Below are 20,169 nucleotides of genomic sequence, written 5' to 3'. Positions count from 1 at the left end.
TATGATGCAAGTATGTTTATAAAAAGTTTTATGAAACGATGGCACATCTATGTTTATGTATGTACGTTCAAGTGTAGGTATGTATGGTCTACTTTAAAATGCATATGGTTTTATTATGTATTACTTGTTATTATCAGTTTATACATGTTGAGTCTTTAGACTCACTAGACTTGATCGATGCAGGTGAGGATGAGTACGAGGAGACAAGAGATGGGGATCAGCGAGTTGGCTCGGACTACGCAGAGGCTAAACCCGAGGACCTCTTATGTTTTAAGAAATTTTTATGCACATATCAAATATTCTGATTTTCACGGGATTAATTTACGATGTTTAAACAAGTGCTTTTGCAAACTTTGGTTGTTGTTTTTTCATTAAAAATATTTTAGACGAGCAGATTATTTTTATCGCAATTTGAAAATTTATTATTTATTTAAGAAAATTTTATATTTTTCAGAAAATTTTAAGTAGTTTAAAATACAATACGTTACAGTTGGTATCAGAGCCAGGTTCTTGTAAAGGATTATGCCTACTGAAGGTTGCGAGAAGCTCACAAAGTCACACCTCAAGTCTGTAGGTTTTAAAGTTTTAAATTCTTTCATGTAGTAAGCATCAAGTCATGATTTCATCATGTACATGTTTTAAATTCAAATTTATTTGCATCTTATGATATTGATATTATGTTATCGCATTTTGGTTTACGTGTGACTAAATTTTGGAACAGTATTCCTCTTAGACGTAGGATTGTACGTGGAGCAGGCAATGAGGATAGAGAGGATCAGGATGGGGAGAGAGCCACTCCTCCTCGTCCACCCTCAGATATGCAGGCTCAGATGCTTGCAGGGATGACTCAGTTCTTCGCACATTTTGCGGGGAACGATGTTGTCGTAGATACAGGAGCGAGGCCCAGACCAGAGGCGGTATATGAGACGTTCATGAGGATGGACTCGAAGGAGTTCTCGGGGACTACTGACCCGATGATATCTGAGGGATGGATTAAGTCCATCGAGGTAATTTTTGCTTTGATGGAGCTGTAGGATGCAGACAGGGTCAGGTGTGCCACTTTCCTGCTGACAGAAGACGCCAAACTGTGGTGGGAGAGGGCATTTGTGTCGGTGAATTTGCAAACACTGACTTGGGATGGTTTTAAGGAAGTCTTCTACTCCAAGTACTTCACTGAGGAAGTACGCTCCCACCTGACTAAGAATTTTATGACGTTGCGACAGGAGGACAGCAGCGTGGCAGATTTTTTCAGGAATTTTGAGAGGGGGTGTCACTTTGTGCCCCTCATTACGAATGATGCACGAGAGAAGTTGATGTATTTTATTGATGGGTTATGACCGATCTTGCGCTGTGATGTGAGAGTTGCTGGTCCAACTACTATGACGTGGGTGTGTCGAGAGCCTCTGGCGACAGACCTGGATCAGAGAGATATTGAGAATGGCAATCAGAGCAAGAGGCCCTATCAGGCACCTCAGCAGCAGCAGCAGCCTCAATTCAAGAGGCTTTTCTAGGGATAGCAGGGGAAGAGGCCATTTCAGGGACCGCCAAAAGGCGAGGGTTCTATGCCACAAAAGAAGGCTCCTGAGAAGCCTGGTGAGTACGCAGTGTGCCCAAAATGAAACCGTCATCACGTGGGACAATGCTCATGGGGCTCGGGAAAATTCTTCAAGTGTGGAGTCATTGATCATATGCTAAGGGACTGCCCGCAGTGGAGGCAGCCGAACCAGGGGAGAGTGTTGCTATGCAAGATGAGGAGGCGAACCAGACACGAATCTTCTGACTGGAAAAAATTTCATAAAGAAAGTGGCCACGAAAGCTTTGTTAGATTCCGAGGCCACTCACTCTGTTATCTCAGAGACATTCGCTAATTATTTGGGCATCAAGTCCATTGGACTCGACGTGAGATACTACGTGAAATTCCCATAAGGGGAGGAGTTATCAGCTACTAGCGTGGTCAGAGATATCGATCTTGAATTACAGGGCAACCTAGTTTACGTCGATCTGATTGTGTTGACGATGACAAAGTTTGATATTATCTTGGGAATGAACTGGCTGACGAAGAACATAGTTCTTATTGACTTTCAGAAAAGGTCAGTGTTGGTAAAACCATTGAGCATGGAGCAGTTCTTTTTTGAGCCAGACAAATGGAGAAATTTCCCTTGCATGATCTCTTGCATGCAGTCGCGAAGATTATTCACAAGGGGTGTCAGGCTTTCTTGGCCATTATTATTTCCGCATCTAACGTACCCACTCCGTCAATATTTGATGTACCACTAGTCAAAGATTTTCCTGACGTTTTTCCTGATGACGTCACAGGTCTTCCATCAGAGAAAGAGGTGGAGTTCGCCATTGACCTTGTGCTAGGCACTGTGCCAATTTCTAAGGCACCGTACCATTTATCTCCAGCTGAGATGTCAGAGCTCAAACAGCAAATTTAGGAGCTCTTAGATAAAGAATTCATCCGCCCTAGTTTCTCACAATGTGGCACACCAGCTCTCTTCGTAAAGAAGAAAGATGGGATCATGATGTTGTGTATCGATTACCGAGAACTGAACAAGGTAACGATCAAGAATAAATACCCACTACCAAGGATTGAGGACTTGTTCATTCAGTTGCAGGGAGATACAGTATTCTCTAAGATAGATCTACGATCTGGGTATCATCAATTGAAGGTAAAAGATGCAAATGTTCATAAGACATCCTTCAGAACCGGATATGGGCACTACGAGTTCTTAGTAATGCCGTTTGGACTGAAGAATTCTTCAACGATTTTTATGGACCTAATGAATCGAGTATTTAAGCCCTACCTAGATCAGTTCGTCATAGTGTTCATTGACGACATTCTTATCTACTCGAAGAGACGTGAGGAGCAGAATCAGCATTTGGGTACAGTTTTGCAGGTCTTGCAGAGTCGCAAGTTGTTTGAAAAATTCTGTAAGTGTGAATTATAGTTGGAGAAATTAGCATTTTTGGGTCATATAATATCTATTAGTGTCATTAAGGTGGATCTAGATGAGGTGACAGTAGTTAAGGATTGGGTTGAGCCGAAGAATACGTCAGAGATCCGCAGTTTCCTAGGCTTGGAAAGCTACTACAGGAAATTTATTCAGGGGTTTTCCTCGATTGCAGTGCCACTCACTTCATTAACTAAGAAGAATGATAAATTTGCATGGAGTGAAGGATGTCATAAGAGCTTTGATACTTTGAAGCAATCTCTTATCACAGTGCCAGTGTTAGCCATGCCAGCATGTCAAGGAAATTTTGTGCTATACACCGATGCTTCTAAGCTCGGGTTAGGCGCAGTATTGATGCAGCACGATCGGGTTATAGCATATGCCTCCAGACAGTTGAAAGTGCATGAGAAGAACTACCCAACTCAGGATCTCGAGTTAGCTGCCGTTGTCTTTGAGTTGAAGATATGGACACATTATTTGTACGAAAAGATGTAGAACCCGTCACTCAGTCTACGTATAAGCCATGCATAATTCTAGTATTTTAAATAAAATTGACTTCATTGCATGATTATTTAAATACATTTCTTTGAAGTTAATTATTTTAGCCAGCCGTTTAATTTTTATTCTTTTCAGTGAATTCAGTGAGACCGGACTGGAGTTGGAGTTTAGAGATAAAATTTAAGATTCAGAAAATATTTTCAGAATTTAATTTAGCTAGCAAGTAAGTTAAGTTAAGTTAAAAAGGAGATTTAGGGAATTATTTATGCAACTTGAGGTGAGTAAAAAATAAATTCATTTAAGTTCCTTAATTAAGGGTTTAATTCACTAAATTAATTAAAGGATTAGTGAGACTCTTAAGGTATTAAAATTTACTAATAAAACATTATTTCCCCTCAACTTATCCAGAAATATTCGTTCACCCTTAAGGACTAGACAATTCATTTGCCAACTCACCCTTTGACCCATCCTTTGTTAGAGTTTAGCATGCAAACTTTTTAATTGTTGATCAACTTTAATTAATTATTAATTAGCATTATCCTAGTCTAGATTAGCAAGGAGAATTTCGGCCACCTCATTCCCCCAAAAGATTTGATAGCAAACCACAATTCAAATTTCAAAATGAGAGTGGACTTGGTCTTGATTCTTCCCTATATTGTGCACCCATCTCCCCCACTCCCCTAACCTCTATTTCTCCCCTCCCCTACACCGAAAACTGAGAGCATTCAGAGTGTGCAATTCGTGAGGTTCATAGCTTTTAAGGGGAAATAAAATCGAGAGCTTAGATAGCAAGGAAAGAAGCGTTCCACTCCTCCGCGCCGTGTCGTCGTTGTTTCGTTCGTTTTCTTTCAAAACGAAACCAGGCATGTCTAGATTTCTTTCAAACCTCAATCAAGTCATATTATCAATTATTTTCAGTACATGATCATGTTTTATCAAGCTAAAGCCGAAATGCATAGCAAAACATTTTGAATCAACTCATGCAGAATTTTCGAATTTCCTTGGCAAGCTTCACGGTTTCTTTTGGTTTGTGAGTTTCAGGTATTGAATCGGTTCCAGGCTCCCAAGGCTGATCCTAGGCATGTACTAGGGCATGTTAGGAACACATTTGTCCAGTGGTTGAACCCCATGACAGCCGAGACCAAGAAAACGGCAGCAACTCCATTTGTGTCTCTTATGAGTTTCGAAAATTCAGATTTTCTGTCCAAGGGTAAGGATCTGATCATGGCTGCCCTAGGGGAATATAGCCATGGTTGTATCACTCCCCTAGCATGTATAAGATGAGACTAGGTCGCCCTTTTGGTGGCTTGGTCCATGGCTCATCGGTTTTCAAATTAAAACTCAAGAACAGCCCCTCCCCTTCTCGACCCTTCGGTTTTGACAGCATGTATTGATTCGAGTTTGGTGGAATGGTATGGATCTTGGTTGGCCTATGGCCCTTAGCCACGGTTCATACCATGCCCCTAGATTTCTAGATCGTGCCATGGTCAACCAAATGGCCACTGGAACAAGTCGAGACAGTAAGCGAAGCACAACACCACACACGCACGCATGAGGGCCCTCGGTAAGAGTTTTCGGTTGGTTGCTGGAATGGTGAGGATTGTGGCTGGCCTAGTGTGGGGACCCGGGCTCTAATTCTTTTTCTTGGGATTAAATGGATCAATATTATTTAAAAACTGGGTCAAATTTTTTTCGCTTTTACATTAACTCCAATGTAAACAAACAAACATAAGTTCTTACTTTAATTTACAACATACAATCACAAAATACATGTCTTGCTCTGTATGTCCTCAACTAACCAGTATTAAAAGACAGTACATAATAAAAGACAACTACTGGTTCATCTGCTACGCCCGTGATCTCCACGCTAACACGATCATCTCTGTCTCGACCCAGATCCTGCCCCACCTGTTGTTATGCACACATACAGACATAACAACAGCCGGAACACCGGTGAGAACAAATCCCAGTATAAACATGTATACATGCATTAAAACAATCTAAAACATGAAACATGCTAATATGAATGTCATTCATATATAATCATGCAATGCGAGTCTAATCATGTCTAGACGCGACTCGACTAGAACTCTAGGGATCCCGTTGTGAATAAGACGGCACTGTCTGTCACCTACCCTCCCAATCGAGGTGCTGTCCGTCTTATTCCTAGACTTCGGCCTGATCTGTATCCGCGTCTACAATAGGGGCGGTGATCTTCCCCTAAGCTGTGATATCGCCGAACGTCTAGTAGTCTGCCTGATCTCCAGACTGTCCTATCTTAATGCATGAATACACAATCTGTAAACAAGCATAATCATTCTAATGCAATGCCACATGATCTGTAAACAAAGCATAGCAAGATTTGTATACAAGTTCTATAAACAAATCTATAACCAATCATAATCATATCTAGATATAAACAATAAAACAAGTATGTGATTTTGGTTGGGAAACTCAAATGTGAGCTCATTTGAGTCGTGATTCCCCAAACAAAACATGTACTATACCTTTCGTTGTCCAATCGCTGTCACGATCGCCAAGACGAATCTGAAATGGAATGTTGATATACAATCTATCAATCACTCATCTAATCCACACACATAACCAAGTCACTACGTAATCTCAATACAATTTGACGGCATAACGACGTATATTCTTAATACCGGTCAATCCAAATCTCAACAGATAACCACATATACCATCTTCAACTCATAACCATTACAATATCAATCTAAAACACAATAATTCTGCCCCAACTATTCATCAAACATACTGAAAGTCATAGGAATTGCATATGATATCATTTCTTCGTTCCGTTTACGATTATAAACTCATAATCTTCACTAGAACAACTAATACAATCCTAATAGCATTTCCCTTACATGAACTTCTTGAAACATGATAGAACGGAACAAAACTTACATCACTTCGTAGCCAATAACGAGAGGAGCTCAAAACCGAAGTCAGATTCAACTTTGGATAACTAACTCATACAAAATCGCAAGCCAAAGATCAAAAGAAATGGTAGCTTTCTTTCTGAATTTCGACCCTCTCTCTGCTGAACTGAAGAAAGAATCGAAGCAATCTATATATATCTTGCATGGTTCGAACACATGTCAATGTCTTTGCATAACACGCATCACCGCGGGTGCGGTATCAGCAAGAGCGCGGGTGCGCTGTGCCTTCGGCAGCCCTAGCATTTTCCAAAATAGTCGACCGCGGGTGCGGTCATGTAAACACCGCGGGTGCGGTCTCAGCACCGCGGGTGCGGTATGGTTAGGACCGCGGGTGCGATCTTGCAAACTCAAATTTGGGCACCCTACTGTCCATGCACCGCGGGGGCGGTCTAATTCTACCGCGGGTGCGGTGTTGCACATTCAAAATTTCATATATTATCGCATCGTTTCGCCCCGTCTGTTCTTGCGTTTCGTATTCAACTATCTACAAGAATCTCAGGCATTACATTTCTCAATTTCTTTCTATTCATATCCAATCTAGGGCATTACATTTCTCAATTTCTTTCTATTCATATCCAATCTAGGGCATTACATTTCTCCCCCTCTAAGACATAAGTTCGTCCTCGAACTTGAATTAAATCAATCAAGGTATTTAAAGCAGCATTAAAATCAAAAGCTGAATAAATACTTACGTCACAAAAATAACTCAGGGTGTTTCTGTTTCATGCATGCCTCTGTCTCCCAAGTCGCTTCTTCAATACCATGACGACTCCACTGAACTTTTACAAGTGGAATAATCTTCGTTCTGAGCTTCTTTTCTTTCCGATCAAGAATCTGTATCGGTTGTTCCACATAGCTTAAAGTCTGATCAAGTTCAGCTTCGTCGGGTTGAATGACATGAGAAATATCTGGCATATATCTTCGCAACATTGATACATGAAACACGTCATGTATACCAGATAGAGAAGGAGGAAGAGCAAGTCTATAAGCTCGATCGCCAATCTTTTCAAGAATTTCGTAAGGACCGACGTATCTAGGAGACAGCTTCCCTCGTTTGCCAAATCTAACAACGCCTCGGAAAGGAGAAATCTTCAAAAATACTCTGTCTCCTTGCTCGAATACCAACGGTCTACGTCGGATATTGGCGTATTTCGCTTGTCTATCCTGTGCTGTCTTCATTCTTTTCTGAATAAGTTTCACCTTCTCTGTCATGTCACGAATCATGTCTAGCCCAAGTTCTGGTACATCTGAGATATCATCCCAATATAGCGGAGATCTGCACTTCTTGCCATACAAAGCTTCAAACGGTGCCATCTCGATACTCGTCTGATAGCTATTATTGTAAGAAAATTCGCAAAGATGTAGGGAATCTTGCCAACTAATGCCAAAATCTAGCACAACGGCTCTCAACATATCCTCTAATGTCTGGATAGTCCGCTCTGATTGTCCGTCTGTCTGAGGATGGTAAGCAGTACTCAGGTGTAATGTCGTACCTAAGGCCTGCTGTAAACTGTGCCAAAAGTGAGAAGTGAATCGTGGATCACGATCTGATACGATAGACTTCGGCACTCCATGCAACCTGACTACTTCTCGAATATATATCTCCGCCATTTGATCTTGTCTATACGTCATTCTGTACGGAATGAAACAAGCAGATTTGGTCAATCTGTCAATAATAACCCAAATCGCATCGCAACCTCTGGATGATCGAGGTAACTTCGTCACAAAATCCATGGAAATGTGATCCCATTTCCATTCTGGAATGGCTAAACTCTGAAGTAAACCTCCAGGCTTCTTTCTCTCAGCCTTCACCTGTTGGCAATTCAAGCACTTATACACAAATTCGGCAATGTCTGACTTCATCTGTTTCCACCAGAACTGTGTCTTCAAGTCATTGTACATCTTCCTGCCACCAGGATGAATACTGAACCGACTACAATGTGCCTCTGACAGAATCTGCTGTTTCAACTCGGCAACATCTGGTACAACAAGACGGTTATTCACGTACAGCACATGATCATGTACCTGATATTCTGACATATGCCCTGATCTGACCATTTGAATCGATCTTTGCACGTTCTGATCTCTTCTCTGTGCTTCTTTGATCCACATGATCAAATCTGGCTCAACTTGAATAGCAGCAAGTCGTAGTGGCCTCCTATCTGTATCAAATTCTAGTCCAGAGAAACAGCAATTTTCAACGAGTTTTGTAACACCTATCGTCGATAAGGATAGAGAACAAACCTTTCGACTCAAGGCGTCCGCTGCTGCATTTGACTTTCCTGGATAATATTTGATTTCACAATCAAAATCTTTTAATAGATCAAGCCATCTACGCTGCCTAATGTTCAATTCTGACTGAGAAAATAGGTACTTTAGGCTCTTGTGATCGGAAAAAATCTCAAATTTCTCGCCGTAGAGATAATGACGCCAAATCTTTAATGCAAATACGATAGCCGCCAATTCCAGATCATGAATGGGGTATCGAACTTCATGTGGCTTCAGTTGTCTTGAGGCGTACGATCACATGACCTCGTTGCATAAGCACACATCCCAAACCTCTGTGAGAAGCATCGCAATATACAACGAAATCACCCGTACCTGAAGGTATCGTCAGTACTGGAGCACTGGTCATCTTCTTCTTCAATTCCACGAAGCTAGACTCGCACTCCTCTGACCAAATAAATGGCATATTCTTCTGTGTCAATTGTGTGATTGGCTTTGCAATACTGGAGAAATCTTTTTTTTTTTTTTTAATGAATTACTTCATTAAAAAACGGGTAAAAACAAGTACAAGAATGCAATCAACTAAACGTTGATTGCAGAAAAGATAAACAATTACACACTAAGTTGAAACACGTTCTCTGAATTAGTTACACATTGTAAAACAAAAATCTTAATTCTCCGGACCAAGTCATCAATGCTCGGCTTATCATCTTCGAAGATGCTCCGATTGCGCGCATTCCATATGCAGTACACCGTCGCAGCAAGGGATGTCAGTCGCATTCTTGATAGCATAGATTTACCCCGATAACAACTTCTGAAAGCTCTTAGAATAGCTGTAGTGGAACCCATCTGCTTCGACATACCAAGCCAAATGCGAATCTGCCTCCAAACATTCCCCGAGAAATTGCAGGTGAAGAACAAATGCTTAGATGATTCATTATCCACATTGCACAGCATACAAGACTTGTCTGTGACGAACGGTAACCGATCTCTTGTCAAAAGTTTTTCATGGGCCAAGAGCCATAATATGAATCTGTGTTTTGGTAGAATAAACGATCGACTGATTAGTGGTTTCCAAGGCCATTTACCGACTGAATTTGCAAACCATGCATACGCAAGAGATAAACCATTCTTATTCCCAAACCACGAATTCAATTTATTAGATGCTGCTTCCTTCGATCCCATACGAGTCCTTAAGTCATCTCTAATTAAAATGATCTGTCTAACCAAAGGAGAATCATCCTTTAGGCATATCCAGTTCCAAACATCCCCAAATCTGCTATAGATGTGGTTAACCCACTTGATCCACAAGCTCTCCTTACGCATGTTAATCTTCCAGAGAGTTTTCGCTATCAGAGCGAAATTCCAAGCCCTCAAGTTCTTCAGACCCAAGCCCCCATCCACCATCGGTTTGCACAACATATTCCAAGCGATTGGAGGGCGTTTCGATGGCCAAACAAATTTCCGGCAAAGGGAGTAAATTGAGTCAATAACACAGTTAGGAATAGGCAGGATGGTAAGCCAGAAACATTGCATACCTTGAACCACAGAACGAATCAACTCTATTTTGTCGGCATAAGAGAGAGAATGTCTTGGCCAAGAGTTTATCTTTCCCGCAATAGCATCAACAAGTTCACAATAATCTGAAGATCTCAGTCGTTTAGAAGCAAGCGGAACACCCAAATAACGAAATGGAAGTGTACCAGGCGCAAAACCAGTGATTTGGAGGATATTATGTTTGTTGTAATCATCCACCCCCGCAATATAAATATTTGATTTCATCAAGTTAACTCGCAGACCAGCCGTATCCCCAAATTTATTCAAGCAATTCATAACCAGTGCTACACTATCAATATCTCCTCGGGAAAACAGTAGCAAATCATCAGCATAAGCCAGATGTGTAATATGAAGGTTAATGCATTTCGAATGATACCCATACCTCGGCGATCTCGACATTTTTTTGAGTGATCTAGACAATACGTCAATGCATAGTGTAAATAGGAAGGGGGATAGAGGATCCCCTTGTCTCAGACCTCGCATCCCCTTGAAGTGACCATGGTAATGGCCGTTGAGTGCAATCGAAAAAGAAGTTGTAGAGACACACTCCATGAGCCATTGAACAAACTTCGGGGGAAAATTCAAACCAACCAGAACTTCTTCCAAGAATGACCAATCAACAGTGTCATAAGCTTTCTGGATGTCCACTTTCATAATGCATCTAGGGGAAATACGTTTACGAGCATATTTCCTAAGTAATTCTTGAGCCAAATGGATATTGTCAACAATAGAACGACCACGAATAAATGCTGCTTGGGCGTCATCTATCACGTCTCCTACCACAGTAGCCAATCGGTTTGCAAGAATCTTGGAGATTATCTTATAAAAAACTGTGCAGCAAGAAATTGGACGGTAGTCTGAAACAAGAGACGCATCATCCGATTTAGGTATCAAAGCAATAACCGCATGGTTCCACTGTTTAAGTAATCTCCCAGAGGAGAAGAATTCGAGCACAGCTGCTATAACATCTTCTTGAACAACATCCCAAGATTTCTTGTAAAAGAATGAGCCAAAACCATCAGCTCCAGGGGATTTATCATTGTCTATATCAAATAAAGCGCAACGAATCTCCTCTCGGGTAACCAACGCTGTCAGGTAAGCCCAGTTATCAGATGAAACACATGGCCCTGCGCGAATATCCTCCATATTCACTGGATCCCTATCTACCTTCCTCCCAAGTAAGTTGGTGTAATGATCGAAAAAGAGATTTGCTACCTCAGTTTGATCAGTAGTGATATCCCTTGCTAAGTTCTTTACGGCAAGAATCGAATTTTTCTTATTGTTGCATTTAATAAAGTCATAGAAGAATTTAGTGCACATGTCACCTTGATGAATGTAAGATATCTTGGTTTTCTGAGCAATGAACAATCGCTCAGCTTCCAGAAGCAATTCAGTGTTTCTTTTGCCAGCTCCATAGTCCGATGGGATAACACCCGAGTTGAGCATATCATCTTGCAAGGATTGTAGTTTATTTTTCGCACAAGTAGCCCTAGAAGAAATATGCCCGAATTGTTTCTTATTCAGAAGTTGGAGTGGCTTTTTCAAATTCTTTAACTTCTCTTTGAGTATGTACTGATGAGTACCAAAACCCGAGAAATTCCAGTTGTTTCGAACAATCCCCAAAAATCGATCACTAAGAGCCCACATATTAAAGAACTTGAATGGTTTTTGTCTCTGAATATTATGATGCACAAATGAAACAATACTGAATGCATGATCGGAGATGCACCCCGGAGAAACAAACTCAGCCAACCCATTTAAATTCGAAGAAATCCATTTCTGGTTGACAAGAACACGGTCAAGTTTGCTACAAACTTTGGTGCTAAACCAAGTAAATTTACAGCCAATGTATCGTAGATCTACCAAGTCAAGGGATGTAGTACAATCAACAAAGTCTTTAGTGTTATAATCTGTAATCGGTAGCCCTCCCTTCTTCTCGGATTGAGTCAAGACCGTATTGAAGTCTCCAAGAGTTAACCAAGGCAAAGAGCAAGTACCCCCAAACCACTTTAAATCTTCCCACAGATTTCTCCTAAGCACGATCGTATTCAACCCATAAAAAAAAGACAAACAAATCCTACCAACAGTAGGCACATTATCCACAGTAACATGAATAGATTGAACAGACATACTAACCAAATTCAGATGGACCGTAAGAGGATTCCACAGTACCAAAATTCTGCCCTTATTACTAAGGGAGAAGTTGTGAAAGAACTTCATACCAGAGAAGCGAATGCGCATCATTTTAAGCAGAGACTTCTCATCAAGTTTGGATTCCAGAATACAAGCAATATCAATCTTACGAGAGTGTATCAAGGATTGTACACTCTTTTGTTTTAGGGGTTTATGAAAGCCCCTAATATTCCAACAAGCAACTATCATTGGGAAACAGAGGTATCTTCGGGTTGCCGACCCTTCCCCGTATTCCCTAAGTATTTTGTGTTATTCTTCAAATTATTCACCTTCAAAATTGCAGTATCACTTGAGCTACCTTCTTCCAAATCTTCGAAAAATTCAGACATTTCTTTGTTCTTTCCTTGCTGTTTGACACCCACATTTTTCTCATTTTTCTTTTTCTTATTCTTTTTCTTATTAACCACTGTTTCAAAACCCACTGAAACTCCCCTTCTACTTTTGCTTGTCTCAGCTGCTATAACATCTTCCATTACCACGATATCCTTGCCTTTGTCGATAATTTCCGTAGCATTGACGTCTACGTTAACTGTAGCAGCTTTGGCAATGTCATGGGTGGTATCTTTAAGGGTTTGAATTTCTAGAACAGGCATTTCAGTAGGCACTGCATCTTTAACAGATTCGTTGCGTACAGGAGCATGAGAATATCTTTTCCCCATTCTTGACCTCCCTCTGGAATTTCTTTTGGTCCACATGACACTACGAGATCTATAGCGGCTATTGTTAACTACCTTGCTTGGTTCCCCAGAATTTTCCAAGATCACAGTCGAAGATTCACACTCGTTCATCACATGCCCTGTCTGCTTACATTTAGCACAAAATTTGATGTCTTGTTCATAGAGAAACTTAACTTCAACCGCACCAATCGGAAGAACAACATTAACATCATTAACTCTCGGTTTCGAGGTTTCCACTTCAACTAGCACCCTCGCATATTTAACACGTTTGCGCTCATGAGTAAGCATATCCATGTGAATTGGATTTCCCACTCTAGATGCTAACTTGCTCAATATATTAAAGTTCCAACAGTCCGGTGGGAGCCCATGAATTTGAACCCAAGAAGGAATTGAGTTCATATCTTCCTCCCTAAATCTGAAACATCTGGGCATTTTCTTAAGAAACAGATGGAATCCAAATACCAAGTAAGGTCCGCCATTCAATATTTTATCCCTCATTTCAGTGGTAGGAAAGGTGAAAATAATCCAACCACTTTCATGAGTTTGAAATCGCACTCCTGATCCCCATCTCTTGACTAGATCGAAAAGAGCAGCAGTTGGAGGCTTACCACTAATAATATATCCTAGTAAGCAAATACCATATGTCTTCTCAATTGAATCAATGTCTTCTAGCCCAAACTCAAGAATATCATTACCCGATTCCATGAATTCAAGTTTATAGTCAGCATTGGACATTCGATTTCTCTTAAATAAACTAGCATAAGAAACTCGATTACCAGTTGTTTGCATCCCAGGAGCCGTCTTTACATTGCTAGCAGCAGTAGTCTTACCAACGGATATGGGGGGTACTGCATTCTCAGGAAGTACCGAATTACTGTCATCAACAATAATACTCTGTCCAGGCAAATTTTGATCAACCACATTCTGAATCAAAGGCACATCAGAAGGACATGCGGTTGGGGGTTGTTGAGTAGCACCAACTACGGTAGTATTAGCTGTAGTATTCATAAAGGAAATAACACAAGCACCTGATATGCAGGAACAGGTAGAATCTCACCAAGAACAATGTAAAAGGAGCTGACCACAGCTAGCAGGGAGAAACCACCGAAAAGATAACAAAAGAAGACTTCCACTCACAGATAGATCAAACCAAAACCCAAATAGAGAGCATATCGAGAAATCACAGTCGCACTTGAACCGAAGGCTCGAACGAAATCAGTAAGATAGAACACCAAGTGAAGTCATGAATCCAAGAGCAGAAAACCAAAGCAAAGATCACGCCATTTTCCCTAGAAAGAGGGGAGAGAACATCTCTCTAAAAATGGTTTGGTGTTGGTTCCATTCTTGGAGTATAATATTGAATGACCCAAAACACAAGCTGCAAGTGCAATTTGCAAATACTGGAGAAATCTTGAAATAAATCTTCTGTAGTATCCTGCCAGACCCATGAAACTGCGTATTTCTGGTACCGAAGTTGGTCTTGGCCAATTGATTACAGCTTCCACTTTACTCGGATCCACAGAAATACCATCTCCAGAAATGATATGCCCCAAGAATACAACGCGATTCAGCCAAAACTCACACTTTGACAATTTTGCATACAGTTGCTCGTTTCTCAACGTCTGCAAGACAATTCTGAGATGCTCTGCATGCTCATTTCTGTTCTTGGAATATACCAAAATATCATTAATGAAGACAATCACAAATTCATCCAAATACCTTTGAAACACTTGGTTCATCAAGCCCATAAATACCGCAGGAGCATTTGTTAAACCAAAAGGCATGACAATAAATTCGTAATGTCCATACCTGGTTCGAAATGCTGTCTTCGGTATATCTACATCTCGAACTCTGAGTTGATGATACCCAGAACGCAAATCAATCTTAGAATAGACAGGGGATCCCTGCAACTGATCAAATAGATCGTCAATTCTAGGCAATGGATATTTATTCTTGATCGTTGCCTTATTCAGTTGCCGGTAATCTATACACAATCGCATCGAACCGTCTTTCTTTCGCACAAACAGCACCGGAGCGCCCCAAGGAGATACACTATGTCTGATATATGCCTTGGCCAGAAGATCTTCTAATTGTGCTTTCAATTCTTTTAGTTCGATGGGTGCCATCCTATACGGAGCTCTCGAAATAGGGACGGTACCTGGTACAAGATCAATACTAAAATCTACCTCTCGCACTGGAGGTAATCCTGGGATTTCATCTGGAAAAATATCTGCAAATTCCCGTACTACTGGCAGATCCGTCAATGCCGGGCTCGACTTCTGCATATCTACTGTAATGCCCGAGAATTATTGAATTGATAAATCAAGATTATCAATCTTCATTAACGAGAGACTCGGAAGATATGAGAATGCATGTCATGCAATGAGGGAAGAAAGATTTGAGAAACCAGGTGTTGCATGGTCAGAAAACTAGAATTTAGAAGTTGCACAACCGCACCCGTGGTGCTAGCACGACCGCACCCGCGGTGCATGTGCAGAAAATGAAGTACAAATCACGTAGACACACCGCACCCGCGGTCTTGCAAGAAGCGCACCCGCGGTCTGAGCTGCCGAGAGAATGGCTAGGATCACCGCTTGAGCGCACCCGCGCTCCTTACACTCACCGCACCCGCGGTCTTACGTGCAACAAGAAAAACTATGCCACGTTTTATTCGGTTGCATGCAGTATATATATGATAGTTACACGTGGTTTCTCTCAGAATTTCAGAAAAGGGTCGAAGGTTGGAGAGGAAAAATCCTTACGCCTTGTAGATTTGTGATTTCGAAGAATCCGTGCATCAGAATTCGAATCCGAACGCAGTATCGAACTCCTCTCGACTCGAGCTACACAAGGACGTAAGTTTTATTACGTTTTGAGATGTTTTGTAATTATGATGTTGTCAGAATTGAATATGAATTAGATATGACGTTTCTGCTACCGTAAATATTGTATAATCGAAGTCAGATTGAAGAACAGATTGTTTCTGTATTTGTTATGAATTTCAGAGTTGATTTGACTGAGATTTCATGTCAGATTTGTATTGTTATTGAGATTATGACTGATATTGTTATTGATTACGAAGTCTGATATTATATCTGTGATGTTTAGACTGACGGGGTTATCGAGATAGTATTGTTATGCCGTCGAAACATCAGTTAAATTAGATTGTTCAGATTCAGATATGAATTCGATTATATTGTGATATCATTGATATGAGTCAGATTGTATAGTGTTCAGATATTGATCAGATTATGTACTGAATTGAGTATTGATCAGAACAGATTGTGAATTGAGTTAGTCATTGATACTATGTATTCGATATTGTCTTTCAGATTGGATATGGACAGATTTGATTTCGAGACTTCGTCTTCGTCAGACCGGGACGACAAAGGTATAATTCATGTGATATCTGGGAAAATATAACTCAAATCAGATCTCATTTGAGTTTCCCAATAAAATCACATACTTGATTTTTGTTTATCTTCTGAAATGATTATGATTTGTTTATAGACTTTATATTCAAATCTTTTGAAATGAACATGCTTTGTTTACAGATTGTTATACATTGCATTTGAGATAAGAAAGTTTGACAGACAGTCAGACTTCTAGACGTTCGGTGTATCGTTACATAGGAGCAGATATCCTCCTATTGTAGATTATTCGATACAGATATGACCGAAGTCTAGGAATAAGACGTACGTCGCCCCGATTGGGAGGGTAGGTGACAGACAGTGACGTCTTATTCACCCCGGGATCCCTAGAGTTATAGTTGAGTCGAGTCTAGACATGATTTGACTAGAACTACATGCGTTTATGGTTGTGGTTTCATAGACTATGAAACCCATGTTTATTGCTTTCAGTTATGACAGCACGTTTATATGATTTGATTTAAATTGCATGTTTATCTGAATTGAGTTGCATGCTTATTTTGAGTTGATTTCATAGATTATGAAATCTATTACTTTTGAATATGATTATGATAGCATGTTTTAAGATTTAGATTGTTTTTATACATGCTTACCATGTTTTATACTGGGATTTATTCTCATCGGAGTTATCCGGCTGTTGTCTTGTTTTGTATGTGTGCATGACAACAGGTGGGGCTGGTTCAAGGTCATGAGGATGATGAGAGAAGACGAGTTAGCGTGGTGATTCCGAACTTGTAGCAGACTTGGTTTATTACTTGAACTTAGTAACTGAACCTTAGACTTAAATTGTACAGTATTGTACTTTTATACTGAAATGTAGTTGTTTTTATACAGAGATGTATATTGTTAGATTCCATTACCTTCCGCAATTATATTTCAAAAAGAAAAATTTTTTTGACCCTGTTTATCAGAATTGATAATTGAATCCCAAAGATGATTAAGAAAATGATTAGCGTCCGGGTCCCCACATCTACAGCATAAATAAAGAAACCATCTGCTCCTTTTTGTAACAATCTGTTCATAGTAAGAGCTGAAATCAAGGGAATCCGAGATCTGGAACCCTTCCCGTAGAATTTTCACTCGTCTGTCATCTCGGGTCTGAATCTGACAATCTTGTGGAAACAATCCACGGTAGCTCTGTACTTCGTTAGCATGTCAATACCGACTATACAATCAAAATCAGCTAGACCCAACACTATACAATCTAGGTCAATCTCATGCCCCTCAAACTGTAGAATGCAATGTTTAACCGTAGTTACAGATATCAATCCACTTCCCAACGGAGAATTAATAGATACAACCTCTAACAAAGACTCAACAGGCAATGAATGCAACAATGCAAATCGCTCCGAAATGAATGTATGCGATGCACCTGTATCTATCAAGATATAAGCAGGATAACCATAAAGAGAGCAGTTACCTGCTATAACATCATCTGGTGCATCTTGTGCTTGCTCTTCTGTCAATGCAAACACTTGAGCCTGTTGCCTCGGAGGTTGACTCACTGTCTGACTACCACGAGCTCTGGGTTGAGTCGGTGCTGGTGGAGGCTGGAAAGAGTGAACCGATGATGCCTGCCGCTCAAACTGAGGTACTGGCCCGGATGCTCGTCCACTCTGGGCTGGCTGTACACTCCTCTGTGTGCAGACTTTGGCAAAATGCCCCGGTTGCCTACAAATATTGCATCGGCCTGTAACTCCCTGGCACTGTTCAGTCGCATGTTTTCCTCCACAGGAACTACAATAAACACCTGAATACCTGGTACTCTGATCAAAACCAGTCTGTCTTGATCCACTGGAGCTTGAAGAGCTGCTCCCAGGTCTTTTAAACTGTTTCCCCTTCGCCTTCAGCTGTTCCTTTCTGCCACTGCTACTACCGCCGCTTTCAAATCTAGGAGGAGGAGATTGTACTGAAAGTTGTGGTGGTCTTGGCGCAGGAGCAACATATGGAGCACTCCGCTGTCTTATCAACCCTGCTTCCGCTCCTTTGGCCCGATTTAACGCATCTGCAAAATTATTCGGTCTCCCCGTGTTTACCAACGTAAAGATATCTGGATTTAAGCCATTGATAAATTGATCCGCCATGGCCTCGTCATTCCCTGAAACATGGGGTGCGAAAGGAAGCAAGGAAGAGAATTTAGCAACATACTCTTCAATGTTCAGTTGCCCTTGCCTCAAGTTTGCAAATTCAGCGCCTTTATCTTTACGGTAGGATACAGGAAAGAAACGCTGATAGAATTCTGTCTTGAATACCTTCCAGGTAATCTCAGTACCACGTTGCTCTAGTGCTCTCTTCATGTTCAACCACCAATTCTTGGCTACATCCTGGAGTTGATGGCCAATAAGCTTTATTCTTTTCTCGTCACCATACTCCAAAGACTCGAATAACATCTCAATGTCCTCAAGCCAACTTTCACAATCCACTGCCAGTTCTGTACCTTTCAAGGTTGGCGGTCGAAAGGATTGAAATCGCTTTAATAGAGTCTCCATGGGTGTAGCAGTAACGTCCATTGGATCTCTGGATGTGCTACCCTGTTCTGGTGCTGTGGGTCGTAGAGGCACTGCTGCTCTTCGAGGAGGCATGTATCTGCTATACAAACAGTTTAGTATACAATCTATACTACTGTCTCAGTCCTCCTCTGATCATTTACCTCTGATCCAGAATCGGTTCTGATTCAGTCTTTACAAGTACATGCTGAAAATCAAATCAGATAACAAACAACATGTAATAGGGAAAGCAATAAACCATGCTAGCACAACAAAAGCAAGGAAGAAGACTCAATCTACCCCGCTCAAGCTACTCTATCTCCATCTACAGAACCTTTGGCTCTGATACCACCTGTTGTGGGGACCCGGGCTCTAATTCTTTTTCTTGGGATTAAATGGATCAATATTATTTAAAAACTGGGTCAAATTTTTTTCGCTTTTACATTAACTCCAATGTAAACAAACAAACATAAGTTCTTACTTTAATTTACAACATACAATCACAAAATACATGTCTTGCTCTGTATGTCCTCAACTAACCAGTATTAAAAGACAGTACATAATAAAAGACAACTACTGGTTCATCTGCTACGCCCGTGATCTCCACGCTAACACGATCATCTCTGTCTCGACCTAGTCCTGCCCCACCTGTTGTTATGCACACATACAGACATAACAACAGCCGGAAAACCGGTGAGAACAAATCCCAGTATAAACATGTATACATGCATTAAAACAATCTAAAACATGAAACATGCTAATATGAATGTCATTCATATATAATCATGCAATGCGAGTCTAATCATGTCTAGACGCGACTCGACTAGAACTCTAGGGATCCCGTTGTGAATAAGACGGCACTGTCTGTCACCTACCCTCCCAATCGAGGTGTTGTCCGTCTTATTCCTAGACTTCGGCCTGATCTGTATCCGCGTCTACAATAGGGGCGGTGATCTTCCCGTAAGCTGTGATATCGCCGAACGTCTAGTAGTCTGCCTGATCTTCAGACTGTCCTATCTTAATGCATGAATACACAATCTGTAAACAAGCATAATCATTCTAATGCAATGCCACATGATCTGTAAACAAAGCATAGCAAGATTTGTATACAAGTTCTATAAACAAATCTATAACCAATCATAATCATATCTAGATATAAACAATAAAACAAGTATGTGATTTTGGTTGGGAAA

The sequence above is a fragment of the Primulina eburnea genome, chromosome 1, assembly GCF_022965805.1.
Source record: "Primulina eburnea isolate SZY01 chromosome 1, ASM2296580v1, whole genome shotgun sequence".
Lineage (NCBI taxonomy): Eukaryota > Viridiplantae > Streptophyta > Magnoliopsida > Lamiales > Gesneriaceae > Primulina > Primulina eburnea.
This window is presented reverse-complemented; position numbering follows the sequence as displayed.